This window comes from Malus sylvestris, chromosome 8 (genome assembly GCF_916048215.2).
Source record: "Malus sylvestris chromosome 8, drMalSylv7.2, whole genome shotgun sequence".
NCBI classification, from domain to species: Eukaryota; Viridiplantae; Streptophyta; class Magnoliopsida; order Rosales; family Rosaceae; genus Malus; species Malus sylvestris.
This window is the reverse complement of record NC_062267.1, coordinates 14805269-14824129: the sequence shown is the minus strand read 5'-3', so window position 1 is coordinate 14824129 and position 18861 is coordinate 14805269. Positions and strand designations below refer to the sequence as shown.

The 18861-nt window shown below is 31.9% G+C and overlaps 1 long non-coding RNA gene and 1 pseudogene across 1 annotated transcript; both read right to left on the bottom strand.

Moving 5' to 3' along the window:
* Window positions 1–4340: 4340 nt before the first annotated feature.
* On the bottom strand, window positions 4341–4985 carry LOC126632923 (uncharacterized). The gene is made up of 2 exons (XR_007626880.1): window positions 4901–4985; window positions 4341–4543 (listed from the first exon to the last, which is right to left on the bottom strand). It is a non-coding gene; the product is annotated as an uncharacterized LOC126632923 (long non-coding RNA).
* Window positions 4986–11227: 6242 nt separating this feature from the next.
* Window positions 11228–12276, bottom strand: LOC126632917 (uncharacterized; annotated as a pseudogene).
* Between the last annotated feature and the right edge of the window lie 6585 nt (window positions 12277–18861).

Here is an 18861-nt window from a genome sequence, read left to right as displayed (position 1 = left end):
GTCATTCATAAGTTTTTATTATTTGTTGTGCCGTTTCACATTTTTTAATTGTTATTGTCTTACCACAGCATCTTTATCACAACATTTTTTAATATTTTATTTTTGTCATTCATAAATCATACGGCTGTTATAAATTGTTAGGGAAGGAGAGGGCTAGAGGTTTTTTAGAAAGAAGCAAACGTCTGAGAGTTTGGCTTCGAAAGAAGGACCAGAATTTCTAGAACCACATCAACGCGTCGAGATCCCATAGAAGCAGGTTTCTTTTCCACGACGACCAACACGTGTATACAAAGGGTAAAATTGTAAATTCACTGTACAAAACGGAAAAAATAGCTGTGAATGGGCAGCAGCTCAAGGGCAGTTCCGCCAAAACACTGCTCGTGAACAGTGCTTTTCCACCGGGTTTTAGTATATAGATAATGTGTGCATTCATAGAAGAACAACATGAAGAAGAGTAAAAATACATTAATTTAGGTTGGCCAGAAAAATGTTATAAGTGTAGTAAATTAATTCAGCAGAATCACAAGAAAATACTAAAATATTAGGAAATACTTTTCATAGTATAGAAAAGCTAAAAAATAGTTATTTAATTACCATAAATTGTGAAATAGAATTAGCAAAAGAACATAAGATACAAACAACAAATATGATAGATACAGGGAGTACAAAGAGTGTCATAAAAGAAGAATTAATACCAAAAAAATATAAACAAAAATTAGCAAAACTAGTAAGAATAACACAATTTGATGAGAGACCAGTTTATTTAACACATTGTATTAATAATGAGTCTATTAAAGTAGAAAAACAATTTAATTTACCATTAACATTTGTTTCACCAGTATGATGAAACTTTTTGAAAAGTTTACAAGGTTTTTTATTTATGAATCCTAACATAACATTTTTCAAAAGAGGTATCACAATAACTGATCAAAATAATACTGTAGAAGCATATAACAGCATAAGTATAGAAGAATCTAGTAGTCAAAATAGTTATTATTTGGAAAACTCAAAAGAGCATAATAACATAGAAGAGTTTGATTAAGAAATATTTGAACATGAATATCCAATTTTAGATGAATAAACCAATATAGAAATATTACAGTTAGATAAACCAAAGAGTTTAGAAGAATTATTGCAATTAACATAACAAAGTAGAATTATAGGAGAAGACCCATAGTTACATTGGAGTAAAAATAAAATAATAGCAAAATTAGATATAATTAGCTCAGATTTAACCATTAAGACAACTGATATGCCTTATAGTTTATTAGATAAACAATAGTTTGAGCAGCAAATAAAAGAGTTGTTAAATTTAAAAGTAATTAGACACTCTAAGTCTAAACATAGATCAACAACATTTATTGTGAGAAAATATTCAGAATTAAAGAAAGGTAAGACTAGAATAGTTTATAATTACAAGAGATTAAATGATAATACATATGAAGATAGTTATAAGTTACCAAATAAGGATGAGCTTATAAATAAAATTCAAAAGAGTAAATATTTTAGCAAATTTGATTGTAAATCAGGATTTTGGTAAATACGATTAGCAGAAGAATTAATTGAGTGGACAACTTTTACTTGTCCAAAAGGACATTTTGAGTGGCTTGTTATGCCATTTGGACTAAAAAATGCTCCATCAATATTTGAAAGAAAGATGGACCAAATTTTCAAGAAATATGATAATTTTTGTAGTGTTTATGTAGATGATATTTTAGTACATAGTAAAAATAGAAATGAACATAGGAAGCACTTAGAGATAGTTTTAAAAGAATTTATCAATAATAGAATTGTGATTAGCAAAAATAAAATAGGATTAGAAAAGCAAGATATAGAATTTTTAGAAATGTATATCAAGTCAGGTACAATATAATTACAAGACCATATAGCTAAAAAAGTTTTAGAATTTCCAGATAAGTTAGAAGATAAAAAACAGTTACAAGCATTTTTAGGATTGTTAAATTATGCAAGAAATTTTATCCTTGATTTAGGAAGAAAAATATCAGTGTTACACAATCAAACTAGCAAAACTGGACAAAAGTATTTAATAGTGAAGATATTAAATTAGTTCAAAATATAAAAGAAGAAATTACTCAACTTAAGCCATTAACATTACCATTAGATGATAGTTACAAAATCGTTGAAATAGATGCTTCATCATTAGGATGAGCATGCATACTATACCAGAAAAAGCATAAAGAGTCACAAAAGTCTGACGAACAAGTTTGTAGATATTCATCAGGAAAATTTAGTGATGTACAATCAAGATTACTATCAACAGATTTAGAAATTTTAGGAATAATTTACTCACTTGAAGCATTCTCTTTATTTTTACATAATGAAATATTTACGATTAGAACAGACTGTTAAAATATAGTTTCTCATTATAACAAGATACATGCTAATAAACAAGTAGCCTGAAAATGGGTTAATTTTGTTTATTCAATTACAGGAAATGGTTTTAAACCAATTTTTGAACATATAAAAGGTAATGACAATACATTAGCCGATATCCTATCAAGATTAATTTGTTGAACATGAATGGAATATCGTGGACCATCATCCTTCAATAGCACAAGACCACAAGGTAGAAAATCACATTTCAATAGCATAATGATGCACCATAGAGCTCCACCATTCAATGGATTTCAAAATAGCATAAGCAGACTAGAATCACCAGCATTACCTACTTTCAACTTTAGTGGCAATATTGTTGAAGGAATCAGAAATCCAACCCTAAAATATAGGCCAAGAGTACCAGGACTTTCTGATAGGCAACATGTTCTCTTAGATAATTTTTGGAATATTCAAATTAAACAATCAAGCATGAGGTTAGGTCATGAAAAATTAATTAGGGCCTTAGAACAAGAGTTTGATAGCTTTAATTTTAATTTCCATCAAAGCCAACAGCATATTCATTCTCTTAAGCACAACTTTCAAGTCATCTCTAGGGACCTTGAGTCATTACTTAGTAAGTTTACCAAAATGAACCAAGAACTCCAATATCTTAGAATGCAGCAAATGGCAAGTGACACGTTGAAAAGAGAATTAAAAGTAGGTTTAGAAATTGATCAGCATAAGAATAAAGAAAAAGAGATTATTGAACCCATAGAACAAGAGCCTAATGAGCCCATAAAAGAGATTAAGGTTGAGCTCTTAAAAGAAGACATTGAAATGAAGCAGAATCAGCATCTATGTAACAAAGAAAAATAAGAAAGATATGAAAGTTTTCCTAGGAATTTACCTTTAAACTTAATAATAGATGACATCCTATTAAAAGAAATATCAAAAGCAAAATTAAGAATAATGCCACCAAATACGCAAAATGGGATCCTGAGCAGAGTATCACAATCTGTGAAAGAGTTACAATTACAATTACAATGTGTTTTGTATCAATCCATCTTTGATCCAAAACCAGGAATGAATATTATTATAAAGGATGTATCCACCTTTTATTTGTGATAGTACAGAGAATTGTATTTGTAAACCAAAGGTTAGCATAGCTGTGACCATGATTAACATGAGAGATTTTAGACCATGACATTTTAGTTATGAGCATCAGAAAAAGTATAATGTGGTAGAAGTTACCACTGCCTTACTTTTATTGAAGCAAATTTTTGCATATTTTCCGTCAGCTTTTTCTTCTGTTACTTTGGATAGGTCTTGTTGTCCATATTTTGAGCATCTACTTTTAGGAGTGATTAATAGCTGCTGTGACAGGTTAGTTTTATACTCTTTCTAAAAAAATTATGCATAGTATTTAAATGTTGTGGCATTTTAAATTTCTTGCTTATGTGGTTGTGATATGATATTATACATTTTCTTTATTTAATTACAATTTAGGTGTGATGAAAAATTTTAAATTTAATTTCATTATTTTCTTCCTAGCTATCAATCTGTAGTTTGGCATTTACAATTTTTTTGCACATGATGCGAAAAAGAACTAGAAATAGCAAAAGAAATCAGGGGATACAAGAAGATCATACTTCTGACATTGCAAATGGAATAGAAATGTTTAATGAAAATGTTTGACATGCTGATGGTGCACATGCACAAGGTGATGGCATACTAATATAATGGTTGTTCCTTTGCCTTGATGTAGAAGTAAGAAGATTGTTTTGCCTCTTATGTATCCTGCTTCTTTCTGTTCCACGAAGTTGCCAAGAAAAAAAGTACTTTGTGATCGTTTTCTTTCTTATGGTGATGTGTATATAAAATCTGTTTTTTTTTCTTTGTATTAGCAACCTATTACCCATTCATGAGCATGTTCAGTTAAGAAACTTTTGATTTTTCTTCTGTTTAATTTCTCATCTGATAGGTTCAATATTAATAGAGTCCAATTAACATTCACATTGGAATGACAATCGAGAAATGCAATGACATACTTCTAATTCCATCCTCATTAATTGTCTTAGTAACAATCAAGAATTGAATGACATGTTTCTCATTGTTTGTTTCTATTACAGATCTACAAATGATGATGAAAGCTTTTCGTCACTGGTCTTTGGAGAAATAGAGGCATGCATATAAAAGATGTAATTGCCTAGAACCCTTGTTTCAGTTGAAGCATGTCATCAAAGAGAGTAGTCAGTTAACAGTTGCCAATTGATATTAGGTCTTAAATATAATTTTAGCTTTCCTTTATATATATATATATATATATAATTTAGAGAGTTTTATTTTTATGTAAGATGGGTGAAATATAATTTTTATTTTATTTTTGTAATATTACTTTGATTTGCAGATATGCCATTGCAGCAATACTAGATATATTTTCAATTTAAACAACATCCTATATATTTTCATATTGCATGTCGTGTGGGTAACCTCCAACAGATATGTCAAACATTTTTTTTTCTAATTTGTTGTAGTGTTTCCATTTTTTGGTGCAAAACTCCACGATTGGCTAGCGTGAATCTTGGTATCTTCATATGCATGCAATGTTCAGGGATCCATAGGAGTCTTGGGGTACATATATCAAAGGTTCAAATACGTTTTATTATTTGTATGGTACTCAATTCCATATTTTATGCGTTATGCTAATGAGTTTTGGTTCTATCTTTTTCTGCATTATTCTGATGATTTGGATGCTTTTGTAGGTGAGATCTGCCACTTTGGACACATGGCTTCCAGTGCAGGTTGCATATATCCAATGTAAGTACCAATGTTGTTATACCGGCTTCTTTTCATTCTGGTAGTAAGGTCATATCTCTGTCAAGTAAAGTCTCATATCTCTGTCAAGCAAGGTCGCACTGAGGGAGATAACACCAAGGCACTCTCTCTTACCCTCACTGACCCACATTAAAAAAAAAGGCACATTATGTTTGCAACCTATTTTCGCATATATTTGTAAATTTAGGTATTTTTTACCAATTTTTTTTTTCGTTAAGCTTTCATCTTGATGTAAATTTAGATGTTTTCTCTCTGTGTTGGTCCATCTGCTTATACTTTTCAAATTTTGGTTCATCTTATGCAAATATTGATATACTTAACAGCCTGCTGCATATGTGCAATGGAGCACCACAAATTTCTCCACATTATGGTTGTTAGGACAATGGATTAGGTTGCAGGATGAATTTGTCTTTGATGAAGGCACTCCACCCTATACATATTCCTTTGCAAGATGGATGATGATCTCATCCTTCAATCTTTCTGGTTTCCCTATTTATAATTTAATTTCTCAATTTTATTTCGCTAGATGTGGATGATGTTTATTAATTATTTGTTCTTACTTTTCACTTCAGTAGAAACCCCCGATTCATTTTATAGTTCTTTCAATTAATTTGGAAGTTCAAGTTCTCTCTTTGTGTTTTTTATTTTTTTACTGGAATTTGATTTTATTTTTTTGTGATAGGTCGAGAATGTGAAAGCTTTGCTGGAGGTGGAGGTGGAGGTGAGAAATTTAATATAATTCATGATTTATCGTTGTTTTTTTTTTCTTTTTTTTTTTTTTTTGTGATAGGTTAACTGTCTGTTGGCTAAAACCAATTAGTGACCTCTTGATCAACCTGCACAGATTGCTCTCCGGGCTCCAAGCATTATGTTTGAATCAAGAGGCATAGGTGGGAGAGAAAACAGAGAGAACCCAGAAACAAAGGGCAAAAGAGACAGCTTCCTCCATGCAGATTAGGATAAGAGACATGCAACGATTATACTGATCGTTTCGAATGCTACATGAATTTCCAACTTCGCCCTTTTTAGCATGTTGCTACAGTAGTTTAATTAATATTTGTCCCCAAATTTTTACAAATTTTAATTCCTACATTCTCATTCTATCTAAAGATTGTTGTATGATTTTATTTTGAACTTCTTCGTTTTTATTTAGGAAAATTTTATTTGAATGCATATAACCTCTTTCTACACCCAACTTAAACTTTAAATATGAATTGTCTTTTTTACCATATTGCATAATTACCACCAAGTATAAGATGAAATTAATAATAAATTTAAAATTTATCAATAAACTCACACCCATCACACAATCTTTATCATAGGCACATGGGTTTGATACACACTCCATGTTCTAAGAAATATTTACGATCCGAAAGAGGAAAAAATAAGGTCTTTGTCTAAAGAAATGCCTCGAGAAAAGATGGATGTATAGAACTCTAAGACACTAAGGGTATTCATGACGGCTAAACCCTAAGATGCACTCATAAATAAGGGTATTGTCCGCACCGCTCTCCACCAACATACCCAACAAACCTGGAATTGCAATGGTTGCCTATATCCTAGTATCAAGACCGAAAGAACAGCTGGAGAACTGAAAGGAAAGGTACCAAAAGAACAGCTGAAGAACTGAAGGGAAAGGTAAGTAGCAACATAGACCTTTTTTTATGTCATTCGACGTAAGTTAGTTACCAACAAATGCAGATAACTTTAGTTCGATCTCAACAGTCGAGCTGTTATGAACTCTATCCCACAACACATATTTGGTGGTGAAAAATTTAATGCAGTAAGATTTGACTTATTCAATCTCCCTCCCTAAGCTCAGATTCACAGGGGTGCTGGACAAACTCGTGATACATTTGGCCAGTCCAGTTAGTGTTAGTTTATTTGCAAGAACACTCATTTTTTCAGTCTGAGAGCCGCAATGCATGATGCAAGATTTAAGGCCCTCATGGCAGCTGTGGTGGCATCTTGTGATTGCGGAAAGTTCTTGATTTGTGCTCAAGAATCATATCGACGATTCCAAAGTGATGCACAAAGCATTTTTCAAAGTTTGGGGATAGGTTGACAGAATCAATTTTTTTTTTCTTGAAATAGTTCTGTTTACATTTTAATGAAATTGTTCACTCTTGGCATGGAATTTCACGTACTTTCTAGTTTTGTTCTTTTAATCTATTGGGTAGATGAATCTTTTTCGGCAATTTCATATTGTCAGCTTGCTAAGTTTAAAAGTTTAATGAATTTATGTGGTTTTTAATTTTTTTTTTAATGGGTGTAAAGATAAATGTAAACCTATTGAACTAAGCTTGTGAGGGTGGTTTAGGTAGTAAATTTGGGTTTAAAGAGATATTAATAATTTCATTAAAAATAATACGGGTGCAAAGAGTAAGCTGAATATAGAAATATGTTATATGGGTTCAAATAAAATTACCCTTTTATTTATTCTCCTCTGTTTGCACGCTCTTCTTTCTTTATTCTTCCTATTTCTTCACTTTAATTTCTAATATTTTTTTTGTTTTTAACTTAAGAATTTTGTTTTATGTGATTGAATCAAGAAACTCCACATGGTTGCAGAAAAAAGAATTATTTTGTTTGTTGTAAGTTCATAAAAAAAACTTCAAACTCTGTTTTCCTTTTTTTGGGTTGTATTAGTTTATATGAATTTTAATATATTTTGTAAATGAGTAATGAGAAGAAAAAAAAAACCAAGTTAATGCTGGGTTTTATGTTCTAATTTAAGGATTTTGGTCAAAAGGGGTTTAGATATTTAGGTTTGATTGCTCTGTTTTATTTGCTTTTAGGGTTTTGGCGAGTTTGAATTTGGGGGCAATGCGGTTCAAGGTTTGCATGAATCATTTGTGCAGAACAACCAATACACACCAATGAAAGAAAGGTTGATCTTTGTAGTTCGGCGGATTTGCCAATCTCTGCTCCAAGTGTAGGTAATTTGTTAGCCCTCGTAGATTTTGCTTACCAAGTTTTAATTTTTCAACCATTTTTAAGTTGTGATTTTTTCAATGATGTGTTTTATGGTGTTTGAGTTCGGAGACTTTGGACCCGGGTGCTTCTAGACATCTTGAAAAAGTGCTAGGAAGGAGGTTGTTATTAATGATTAGACCAACAATTATCCACATTCTCTAAGTAGGATTTCACCCAATATGAAGTAAACCCAATGCTTAGAATTGTATACCTCTCGGACAATTGAAAAAATTGATATCACCTTTGCATTTGTATGTTATCTTATTTATAGTTCTCTATGCATGTAGTTTCACCTTTATTGATCTCGAGTATCTGGTTGGCTTTATTTATCAGGCACAGAGTTGTGATTCTGGATGCTGACATGATTAACCACAGGTTGGTGTTCCTTGAGAACTTGGTGCGGAGAAATGCAAGCATGCTACAGTGTATTATGGGAATATTACTACTACTTTTTTTCCCTTTCTGTAAATGATACTAGATTTTAACCAAGACCATATTGTATCAGACAAAAGCATTGTCTTGCAGTCACATTTTGTATTTTGATTTTCCGGTTTGGGAATTTATATTTAGGTTTATATAACTACTTTCTAGAAGTACTTCTATGTTTTTTAGGAAGCATTTGGACTTGGATAGGAACTTCAAACATGTTTCAAATAAATGCACTTCTAGCAGAAGTGCTTCGTATAGAAGGGGTTCCAAACTAAAAAGCCCTTTGTTTCATTGCAAATTGAAGAATTGGTTTTGGATTTCAGGTCAACCTCTCTGATACATTGGGAAGAAGTATGTGACTCTCTTTTTTAATCTATTGCACTTCACATTTGTTTGTCCTACAGTTAAGTATGTTTTCACAATCAGCATTTCTGCATACAAATTTTTAATCTTTATTAGATGTTTATCTACTTAATATGATTGATTTGCTAAAATTTGTGCCCCCACCTTGCAGAAATCATCGCTTTCGGAAACCACCATGCTGAGTTTGCGAAGTTTAACATAGAAATCTTATATTTTTTGGTTGACACTATGGTATGTTGCCCTGCTCCCCACTATCTTCAGTACCACATAAAAGGGTTGCAATTTTGTGTCCATTGAGTTATTTGTTTTGAAATCCCAAATTGAATGAATTTTGTGTTATATATATATCTCTAGATAGTTTTCCAAGAAATCTCGTCCCGGTTCCCCCTATTCGAAGAAAATTCTTCAACTGGCTTTGATTTTAGGGTAACGTATGGTTTTCATTCCCGCTGCATTGCGCGGGGCTTTTCTTGCTAGTTTTCTTTCTAAACATCTTAAGGGATCTTAATTTATTCACTATATTTGTAAGGATGAAATGCTGACTTAGTCCTTAAACTATTAATTCAGTAAAAATTAGGTTTTTTAATTATTTTTTGAATAAAATAAGTCTCTAAATTCATTAAAAATTGCTAATTTCATCCAAACTATTATATTTAAAGCTATTTTATCCAATTTTTCATCAACTTAAGTCATTTAACACACTTTAGAATGTAATACCGGCATTTTCTCGCATATGAGCCCATAACATTTTATATAGATTGTGAAACTAACGTCTAATTTCCTCTCCAAAGTTAACTACATATGCTATTTCTTTATGTAAAATTACCAATCTATCGTCCAATGTGTATCACATGTAAATAAAGTGACTTAAATTGACGTAGTAGCTTCGAATCTAATATACACTAAAAGAAAAAAGCTCATCTATCACGGTGAATGCCCGTGATAAATTGCAATCCACCACGAACAATGTGCCCGTTAGTATTCTGGATGTGATAAAAACTCTCATTTTCTACCACGGGCTATGCCCATTGTCAACTGCAATATGACCACGGATTGTACCCGTGGTAGATTGAGATCTAACACCACGTGCTATGACCGTTGTCGATTACTAATTAACCACAGATAATACCCGCGATAAATTGCAATCCATCACGGACACTGTGCCCGTTAGTATTCTGGATGTGATAAAAAGTCTCATTTCTACCACGGGCTATGCCTGTTGTCAACTGCAATATGACCACGGATTGTACCCGTGGTAGATTGAGATCTAACACCACGTACTATGACCGTTGTCGATTACTAATTAACCACAGCTAATGCCCGTTATAAATTATTTTCCATAATTAAAAAAAATATTTACCAAATATATATATATATATATATCTGTATTTATATATTTTAGTATAGAATAACCAACAAAATTGCAGATTTACTACAATATAATAAGCACATAAAAAATACTTGATAATATTATAGCATAATTTAAAAATACTAGAGTTTCCAAATGAATACATAAACGGAAGTCATAAAGTACTATCCATGTAGTGCCTAATGAATACATAAACGGAAGTCATAAAGTACTATCTATGTAGTGTCAAAGTACCATTTTCTAGTCTAAGTACGAACTAAAATTACTCTCCAACTCGGACGTACTTTGATGGCCAGGCAATTGTACTAGACACAGCATCCTCTAGGACACGAAATTCACTTGTAGGGCGGTACAAAGATATATTCTCCACTCTGACAACAGTTACCCAAACTTTCCAGCAATCAGGACCAAGCACCATGTGATGAACTTTCGCCTCAGGATTTGTTGATTCTATTTCTCCAGTTGCAACAACTTGTCAATTTCCGAGCCAATTTAGTAACTTGCATGAAGACCCTCGTAAAATACCAACAGGTTGTAACTAGCATAAAGAAATCAAATAAGAACATCAATTTTAAATGATTAAGTTATCAAACTATTTAACAATTATTATCAAGCGTGTGTTTACTACCTGAGAAGATGCTTTAGAACCTTCTTTTCTCTTAATGTTGTCTCTTTCTATGTTTGGACTACTTCTCTGTGACAACCAAACATGGAAGACACAAAATTCGATCAGTTTATATCAAAATCTCATAAGTTTCATAAGCTAACTATTTAGTACTTGTTCTCGTATACCTGGGAACTAGCTTTGGAAGCTTGTCTAGAAGCATCGTCAGCTTCTTGTGCACTTCTTCTATCACATTATATGTAATAACAAAAGAAAAACAATCTAATTATCAATATCTGCTATGTCTTATTATATTTCCACTGTGCTATACTTGGGATCATATATGTACCTGAGAACTAGCTTTTGAAGTGTGTCTAGAACCATCGTTAGCCTCTGGTGCACTTTTCTTATTACATTGTAACTGATAAAAAGATAAATACAAATAATCAAAATCAAATGAAACAACTGATAACAAGATAGATGCAAAGATACCATTAGCTGCATAGACTAACTAAGCCTGAAAGTGAACATGTTCATTATTTTCTTTCTATCTAATGATGAAGACATCGAGACAAGTTAAACAAAATCAGTTTCATACCTGGGGAGATGATCTGGAAACCTGGTAACTGGAATTGGGAACCTGTTTTACACCATTCTTAGTTCTTTGGAGATCTATACAGCCTCCCTGCGACTAGTGAATACGTAAGAAATAGAAGTTGATCAATTTCAGATTCAACAAAATACCAATATTTACTAATGACACATTTTTACCTGAGGCCTATTTGTGGAGACTTGAATTGCATCATTGGTATTAGTTTCTTTACCATTTCCCTGCAGCAATATGATTAGAAGTTATAATATATTTTTTAGACTGTTGTTGTTTTATTTGTACTCACTAAAAAACCAATCCAATGAGTCTTTTGTAACAAATATCTCCCCTTCCGATAAAAGATGTGGTTGCTAGGGTAAAGTTGGATGTATCAAGTATTGCTGACAAATATTCATCCAGTGTTGGTGGGTATTTACGGTGGAACCATTGGCTTCCCTCAAGTAAGCTCTAACTATATACAAATTGATCATGCCGTAAATCTTTTATCATTTTTATAAATATATACAAAGTTGCATATATAATTACCTCATTTTGTTGTTTAGCCAACACAAGATCAAACACTTCCCGCAATTTTCCTTCGACATTTTGTAGTCGGTCTCTAAGCTCTCGATTACTCATGCTGGCATATGTTTGGGCATCATATCTAGAAGGTGTAACCCCATAACCACCTCCACGAAGTCGACCTCGATGTTCAGGTCCAAGTGCTTGTCATAAGGCATCATCTTTTATAGAACCATTGTGTGTTTTTGGCATTTCATTAGCCAACTTAATGTCATCCTATACATTTAAAAATCATTTACAAGATTAAAAGAAAAATGAACAAAAAATAACACAAGGATAATTTCAAACTGAAGCTTCGTACCATTTTCTTTGACACTATCTCATTTACCGGTTGACCATTTTTTCTTGTCCGAGCAGCTATCCAAAGACTGACTCTATTTAACAGGACAAAACCTTTCGACGGTTATCAACAAAAAATCACGATTTAACGGTTATTTTAACTCCGATTTTGATGATTTTTTACAGCTACACTTCTTGACCCTATATGAATACACTGAATGAATTCGATCTTCAATTTAAAACATTTACACTAATGGATACCACAAAGTCTTATGTTATACTTAATGAAAGTATGAATAAACTCTTAAGTGTTAGTGAATCTATTGTTTTGATGGGATACGCATTCTACGAAACTAGTTTCAACGATTCAACCGTCAAACATGTTTGTATAAACTTCGAGATCGCATATGCCAAAAATTGCAAAAAACAAACATTCAGAGATCGAGTAACGGGACAAAAGTTTTTTACGGTTATCAACGAAAAATCACGATTTAGCGGTTATTTTAACTCCGATTTTGATGATTTTTTACAGCTACATTCATTGACCCTATATGAATACAATGAATGAACTCGATCTTCAATTTAAAATATTTACATTAATGGATACCACATAATCTTATGTTATACTTAATGAAAGTATGAATAAACTCTTAACTGTTAGCGAATCTATTATTTTGATGGGATACGCATTTTACGAAACTAATTTCAACGATCCCACTATCAAACTTGTTTGTATATACTTCGAGATCGCATATGTTAAAAATCGCAAAAAACAAACATTTAGAGATAAAGTAACGAGACAAAACCTTTTGACGGTTATCAACAAAAAATCACGATTTAACGGTTATTTTAACTCCGATTTTGATGATTTTGTACAGCTACACTTCTTGACCCTATATGAATACACTGAATAAATTCGATCTTCAATTTAAAACATTTATACTAATGGATACCACAAAATCTTATGTTATACTTAATGAAAGTATGAATAAACTCTTAAGTGTTAGTGAATCTATTGTTTTGATGGGATACGCATTCTACGAAACTAGTTTCAACGATCCAACCGTCAAACATGTTTGTATATACTCCAAGATCCCATACGCCAAAAATTGCAAAAAACAAACATTCAGAGATCGAGTAACGGAAAAAAACTTTTCGACGGTTATCAACGAAAAATCACGATTTAACGGTTATTTTAACTCCGATTTTGATAATTTTTTACAGCTACACTCATTGACCCTATATGAATACAATAAATGAACTCGATCTTCAATTTAAAATATTTACATTAATGGATACCACATAATCTTATGTTATACTTAATGAAAGTATGAATAAACACTTAACTGTTAGCGAATCTATCATTTTGATGGGATACGCATTCTATGAAACTAATTTCAATGATCCAACCGTCAAACTTTTTTGTATATACTTCGAGATCGCATATGCTAAAAATCGCAAAAAACAAACATTTAGAGATCAAGTAATGGGACAAAACCTTTCGACGGTTATCAACAAAAAATCACGATTTAACGGTTATTTTAACTCCGATTTTGATGATTTTTTACAGCTACACTTCTTGACCCTATATGAATACACTGAATAAATTCGATCTTCAATTTAAAACATTTATACTAATGGATACCACAAAATCTTATGTTATACTTAATGAAAGTATGAATAAACTCTTAAGTGTTAGTGAATCTATTGTTTTGATGGGATACGCATTCTACGAAACTAGTTTCAACGATCAAACCGTCAAACATGTTTGTATAGACTCCGAGATCCCATACGCCAAAAATTGCAAAAAACAAACATTCAGAGATCGAGTAACGGAAAAAAACTTTTCGACGGTTATCAACGAAAAATCACGATTTAACGGTTATTTTAACTCCGATTTTGATAATGTTTTACAGCTACACTCATTGACCCTATATGAATACAATAAATGAACTCGATCTTCAATTTAAAATATTTACATTAATGGATACCACATAATCTTATGTTATACTTAATGAAAGTATGAATAAACTCTTAACTGTTAGCGAATCTATCATTTTGATGGGATACGCATTCTACGAAACTAATTTCAATGATCCAACCGTCAAACTTTTTTGTATATACTTCGAGATCGCATATGCTAAAAATCGCAAAAAACAAACATTTAGAGATTAAGTAATGGGACAAAACCTTTTGACGGTTATCAACAAAAAATCACGATTTAACGGTTATTTTAACTCCGATTTTGATGATTTTTTACAGCTACACTCCTTGACCCCATATGAATACAATGAATGAACTCGATTTTCAAGTTAAAATATTTACATTAATGGATATCATAAAATCTTATGTTATAGTTAATGAAAGTATGAATAAACTCTTAAATGTTAGTAAATCTATCGTTTTGATGGGATACGCATTCTACGAAACTAATTTCAACGATCCAACCGTTAAACTTGTTTGTATATACTTCGAGATAACATATGCTAAAAATCGCAAAAAACATACATTTAGAGATCAAGTAACGGGACAAAAATTTTCGACGGTTATCAACAAAAAATCACTATTTAACGGTTATTTTAACTTTGATTTTGATGATTTTTTATAGCTACACTTCTTGACCCTATATGAATACAATGAATGAACTCGATCTTCAATTTAAAATATTTACATTAATGGATATCACAAAATCTTATGTTATACTTAATGACAGTATGAATAAACTCTTAAGTGTTAGCGAATCTATCATTTTGATGGGATACGCATTCTATGAAACTAATTTCAACGATCCAACCGTCAAACTTGTTTGTATATACTTCGAGATCGCATATGCTAAAAATCGTAAAAAACAAGCATTTAGAGATCAAGTAACGGGACAAAACCTTTCGACGGTTATCAACAAAAAATCACGATTTAACGGTTATTTTAACTCCGATTTTGATGATTTTTTACAGCTACACTTCTTGACCCTATATGAATACACTGAATGAATTCGATCTTCAATTTAAAATATTTACACTAATGGATACCACAAAATCTTATGTTATACTTAATGAAAGTATGAATAAACTCTTAAGTGTTAGTGAATCTATTGTTTTGATGGGATACGCATTCTACGAAACTAGTTTCAACGATCTAACCGTCAAACATGTTTGTATATACTTCGAGATCGAATACGCCAAAAATTGCAAAAAACAAACATTCAGAGATCGAGTAACGGGACAAAACTTTTTTACGGTTATCAACGAAAAATCACGATTTAACGGTTATTTTAACTCCGATTTTGATGATTTTTTACATTTACACTCATTGACCCTATATGAATACAATGAATGAACTCGATCTTCAATTTAAAATATTTACATTAATGGATACCACATTATCTTATGTTATACATGATAAAAGTGTGAATAAACTCTTAAGTGTTAGTGAATCTATCTTTTTGATGTGATATGCATTCTACGAAACTAATTTCAACGATCCAATCGTCAAACTTGTTTGTATATACTTCGAGATCACATATGCTAAAAATCGCAAAAAACAAACATTTAGAGATCAAGTAACGGGACAAAACCTTTCGACGATTATCAACAAAAAATCCCGATTTAACGGTTATTTTAATTCCAATTTTGATGATTTTTTACAGCTACACTTCTTGACCCGATATGAATACAATGAATGAACTCGATCTTCAATTTAAAATATTTACATTAATGGATATCACGCAAGGGGGAAAATAATTGGGATTTTAAATTTTAATATCCTCCAAAATATTAAAAAAAAAAACACAAAAAAAATCCACCACGGGCCGATGGCGTGGTGAATTTTCAAAAGGCGGTGTGGTTGTTTGAAGTAACCACAACGAGCATATCGCATGGTGGTTTTGATATTCCATCACGGAATTAAAAATCGTTGTAGATGATTCACTTTTAACAATGGGCCAAAATCTGACCATAGTGAATTAATATTATCTACCACGAGCTACATTTAACCGTGGTAATTAAATAGTTCTACCATGAGCTGTTGAATCCCGTGATGGAATTGATGTGGTAAATATGCTGTTATGTACTAGTGATAGGAATGTAATTGGCAGATTTTTATAATTCAATGACTGATTTTTCTGAAGAAAAAAAAAATAGTTTAGTGACCTAATTTTCAATCAAGTGATAATTCAGAGATTAAATTGGCAATTCACCCTATTTGTAATAGAAAAAAAAAACGAAATTAGTCACATAATTTATTCTTGTTTTTGGTTACATATTTTATATGCACCGTCCTGATGTTGAAGTGGGTTCCAAAGTATATACGACTTAGTATTATATTTTAGTGATACCTTTATTTATGATTGAGAGTAAGGAAGAAAATATCGGTAATATCGGAAATATCGGTAGTCCGAAAACACGGAAATATCGATGGAAATATCGGTAAAATATCGATATCGATAAAAATTACATGGAAACCACGGAAATTGTAAGAAAAACTTGGAAATTTTTAATGAAACTTTATAGGATGTTTATTTAGTCAATTATCTATTACTTTATCACAAAAAATTGGAAGGAAATGCATTGCATGATGGATTTAACTGATTTAAGTTGATTATATAGCGAGCTGGCAAACATTGTGAGTATAGAAAATATGTAGTAATTAATGAAAGAAGTTTAAACACACCATAATCATTTATATATAATTAATTAGTACAATATTTGGAGGTTTTATTTAGGATATTAAAAAAAAAGGGAAGTGAATAAAATGATGAAGAATAATGTGCCGAATTTGATACTTTAAATTTCTTACACATAAGAATAAGACTAAACTTTAATTTGGATGCCGATTATGTTTTTTCAAGTTTATATAAAGTAAAAGAATTGAATTTTGGAAGCCAGGAGTGTGTCAATTGAATTTTGGCCGGCGTGCAAGGTATCAATCTCTTCGTCTCGTCGAGTAGTACAACTTTCCTTTTTGTTTCACTCAATTTCGTTGAGTATTGAAAAAGTTATACTCATTTGAATCTTACCCAGATTCCGGCGACCTTAGTGGCTTTCGAGGCAATTTCCGGCCAAACCACAACGAGTCAGACGTCGTGTAAGGTACCATTCTCTTCGTCTCTTCGAGGGCTACAACTTTCCTTTTTGTTTCACTCAATGTCGTTGCGTATTGAAAAAGTTATACTCATTTGAATCTTACCCAATTTCCGGCGACCTCAGTGGATTTCGAGGAAATTTCCGGCCAAACCACGGAGAGTTGGCCGGCGTACAAGGTATCAATCTCTTCGTCTCGTCGAGTAGTACAACTTTCCTTTTTGTTTCACTCAATTTCGTTGAGTATTAAAAAAGTTATACTCATTTGAATCTTACCCAGTTTCCGCCGATCTCAGTGACTTTCGAGGAATTTTCCGGCCAAACCACGACGATTTAGAAGTCGTGTGAGGTACCATTCTCTTCGTCTCTTCGAGGGCTACAACATTCGTCTTTGTCTTGCTTGAGTTCGTTGAGTTTTGACAAAGTTATGGCCGTTTAAAGTGGGTGTAAAATTTCGGCCAAAATTCTGATTTTCTCTCCCATTGGGGGAGTCCCACATCGCCCATGTGAGGGCAGTGAGCAAGCAATTTTTCCTATAAAATCTACATTCCCCCAGCTGAGAAAATCCTAACTTGATTGGCCTTTGGGCTATGATCAAGTGAAGTATATGTTGAGTTTTCTCAACATATTTAAGTATTTTTTAGTATTATGTTGCGATATTATCGATATTTATTGAAAATATTGAAAATATTGTGATATTATTGATAATATCGGGATATTTTTACGAAAATCAATTGGATAGTTAAAAAAATTTCGGATCTTCAAAAAAACGATAATATCGGCGATATTTCGTCGATATTATTGATATTTAAATCCTTGATTGAGAGTTCATAATTTTAATTTTCGTTGAAAGGGAGTCCAAACCAAATTATATTGTTGTTTTAAAAAATACACTTCTAGATAAAGTTGTCTCAATACAAAACAATATGTAAACTAATTGAAGGCACAAGCAAAGGTGGATTCATATATGGACCCAGTTGGTCCCATGATCACCTGGAAGTTTGAAAAAAAAAGCCTATAAGTAGTGGTGAAGCCAAAAAATAATATTAGGGGGTCAGTGTGCGCATATCGCGTAAATTTTTTAAAACATAAATAGCATGCATATCACTATTTCATCGAGTTTTAGTAGTCCTGAAGTCATTTGTAAAGACATACTGCACACCTGTTAATGCCTCATTTGTGTGGGTAATTAATATGTTCCAAGCTGCTCCCATATGAATGCTTAACAAAGAAACACACTAACAATGTTTGATATCATTACATCTCATGAATATGTTTGTCCAAGGATGATGATGCTTTGTTATTCTCTAAGATCACAATTTCATTTACTTTGCATTTTTGGATATTTTTTACATGGTTCTTATTTTTTTCTTCCTACAATTGTAATCACAATCAACAAATAAGCTAGAGGTAAATAATA